The sequence below is a fragment of the Papio anubis genome, chromosome 14 (assembly GCF_008728515.1).
Source record: "Papio anubis isolate 15944 chromosome 14, Panubis1.0, whole genome shotgun sequence".
Taxonomy (NCBI): domain Eukaryota; kingdom Metazoa; phylum Chordata; class Mammalia; order Primates; family Cercopithecidae; genus Papio; species Papio anubis.
The window spans coordinates 89,460,986-89,463,962 of record NC_044989.1 but is presented as its reverse complement, the minus strand read 5'-3'; the positions used below and the strand labels follow the sequence as shown (position 1 = coordinate 89,463,962).

The following is a 2,977-nucleotide window of genomic DNA, read 5'->3' as shown; positions in this document are numbered from 1 at the left end:
CACCATTATTCAGGAGCTGTTCAATTAAATCATAAGCACATCACTAACAAATGAAGAAACATGAGATTGTTACCGTTTGTAATGATCCGCTGTGGGGCAGACTCACATCCCTGAGCTGTGCACTTCTTTACATGAAACCATGAAAATGTCAGCTTCAGGTACAGGTTACCCTGAGACATAAAACTGTAGATGCAGTCCTTGCTCTTCTCACGTAGACAATTTCCTTCTCAACTGCAGACTCACGGCTGTGACTGCACCACATCCAGGCTGGGGGAGACTCAGGTCTCACTCAGGGTTGGCAAGAACCTGGAAGCCCTGATAGGACCTGATCCCACATGACCAGGGAGACTGTGTGAGAAGAGTTTTCCTAAACACCACTCAGAAAAACATCATGCAATGTCATTTCTTATTTGTTCTGTATCATTAACTGAGGAAATTCTTCCCTATGAGATCCTGCTGGTTAATCTTGTACATGTGAGATGATCATGATGGGATATATCACAGATTGAACAGTTGGTCACCAGGAATTTTAGATTCACTGCCTGAGGCATAAAATTCTTGCCCCATTTCCTCTTGCTTACACTGGGCTCTTGGCTCTAAATGTAGAGATACACATCATTCTCCCTGTGAGGCCCTTGGCCATAGCGCTTTTTTGGGGCCTACTTACCAGGTGCCAGGGAAGGGGAGATTCTAACACTTGCATTGAATCATCTTCACCAGTTACCCTGGTAACAGTGGATACCAGGCAACACTTGAACTGGCTCAGGAGCACTTTTCATTTGCAGGCCCTCTGCCCGTCTGTGCTTGTGGGAACGGGGCTGTTTTCTTCTCTAGATTGACTGGAGGGAGTCATGCAGGATGACATTCACCTCCCAGAGATGCATCCTGGAAACACATTTCCACATTGTCAGGGTCCTTGTGCTTTCTCAGTGTGGCATGCACTGCACAATGTGTCCCTGCCCAAGGTCCCAACTTTCACAATCAGAGCCTTCTTCCCTTGAACACAGGCGAACTTGACTTGAACTATGTTTGTTTTGCTCCAACGAACATTTTATGTCACATTGTTCATGGAAGAGACATCCCCGCTCTACACCACTGACCCTTTTCACACTGCTGCACCCACCAGGTGATTTGCATGTTGTCCCCTAAAAAGGTCCCTCCATTGTGAGTGTGAGATAAAAGCTCAGCACTAACCTTGCCTTGACTGATCAGGACTCCTCAGGTCACCTTCTCATAATGAGGCTCCCTGCTCAGCTCCTGGGACTGCTAATGCTCTGGCTCCCTGGTAAGGAGAGGATTAAAATGAGGTGGGAAAATGGGATGGGAAGGTGAGTTCTGGGCTCCACACCTTCATATATTTATTTCAAGAATGTGTTAGAGGCACATGGTCTATGCTCCAGGAAAAAGAATTCATATTTTTCTGTCAGGAATAAGCATGAATCACCTCCCAGGAACAATGACCTGGGCTCTGGTTAAGATCTTGAAAATAAAGAGTTCCCTGCTGGCTAGTAAATAATGGGTTCATTTTAGAAAGTTTACTTTTTATGATATAAATCCAAACTTGAAAATATATATAACTGTAAATCAATATCTTAAGGGAAATCAGGAACCTTGGTCAAAATGTGTCTATATACCCTTGTGCTTCTCTGTTATTATTTCAGGATCCAGTGGGGACATTGTGATGACCCAGACTCCACTCTCCCTGCCCGTCACCCCTGGAGAGTCGGCCTCCATCTCCTGCAGGTCTAGTCAGAGCCTCTTCGATAGTGATGATGGAAACACCTATTTGGATTGGTACCTGCAGAAGCCAGGCCAGTCTCCACAGCTCTTGATTTATGAGGTTTCCAACCGGGCCTCTGGAGTCCCTGACAGGTTCAGTGGCAGTGGGTCAGACACTGATTTCACACTGAAAATCAGCAGAGTGGAGGCTGAGGATGTTGGGGTTTATTACTGCATGCAAGGTACACAGCTTCCTCCCACGGTGGTACAGCCCCGAACAGAAACCTCCCTGCTGGTGTGTCCCAGCTGCTCACATGTGCTGCTTGTCTGAACAGTTCAGCAGCGTCTCTGAATCTGCAGAACAAGAGGCTGTTGGAGAATTCAGGGCAGAGTTTGCTGCTGAGGACTCTGCCTGGGACGACAGGGGCATGCCACTAAGCATGGCTAATTTTTCTATTTTTTTGTAGAGTCGGTGCTTCACCATGTTGCCCAGCCTGTTCCCAGACTCATGGGCTCAAGCCACCCACCTGGCTTGGCCTCCCCACGTGCTGGGAGTCCAGTGTTAGCCATTGTGCCAGGTCAGTGCCCTGTTTATGTTCCTGTCTCCTGCCGCAGCCTTGACTCTCATAAGCGACTGGAGAATGAGGAGGTTCTAGGGCCCTGTGAGTAAAAAATTGGGAGGAAAGGGCAAGGAGAATGGAAGCTCATCTGAATCCTGCTTCCTTGCCTGCATTTGTTTAAATTTATTGAGCAAAACAGCCAGACAATTGATCATCTCTGGCAAAACATGTCGAATACATCTTAGGGTTTAATAGTTTTGGGTACATTTTAAAGAAAATATTTGGTTATGTGTAACATTGGCATTTCCCACTTTCTAAATTCCTGCTTCTTCTATTTACCATTCTTCTCCACTCCATGAGACAGTAGAGACAGGATTCTCCACTAGTTCTCCTCAGGGGGAATTGGCTGAGGACAATCAGTAACATCAAGGTTGTGAGTGTTAAATATGTTTTGTAATTTCATAGCAGACACAAGTTCCCAATACTAAAATTCTTTGATTACAATTACCTCTTGCTGATAGAAAAAGGGAGTTAATAACATTTCAAAAGTTGGTTTTAAAAATAAAATGCAGATGCTGGAAGATGCAGTATACTAAAAATGTCGTATTTTCCATGGATCACTGAGAAAATACAGGATGATGTAAACTGTTTTATTTTCCAAAGTTCAGAATTTGAGATTGGGCAGACTGCAGGAATGG

General features: G+C 45.2%; 1 long non-coding RNA gene across 1 annotated transcript in view; it reads right to left on the bottom strand.

Annotated features, from left to right (window-relative positions):
• LOC103877251 overlaps positions 1 to 2,764 on the bottom strand; it is a 50,141-nt gene extending 47,377 nt beyond the window's left edge. The window contains exon 1 of the long non-coding RNA XR_004178404.1: positions 2,247 to 2,764. This is a non-coding gene — a long non-coding RNA (uncharacterized LOC103877251). The remainder of the gene's footprint in view (positions 1 to 2,246) is intronic.
• Positions 2,765 to 2,977: the final 213 nt, after the last annotated feature.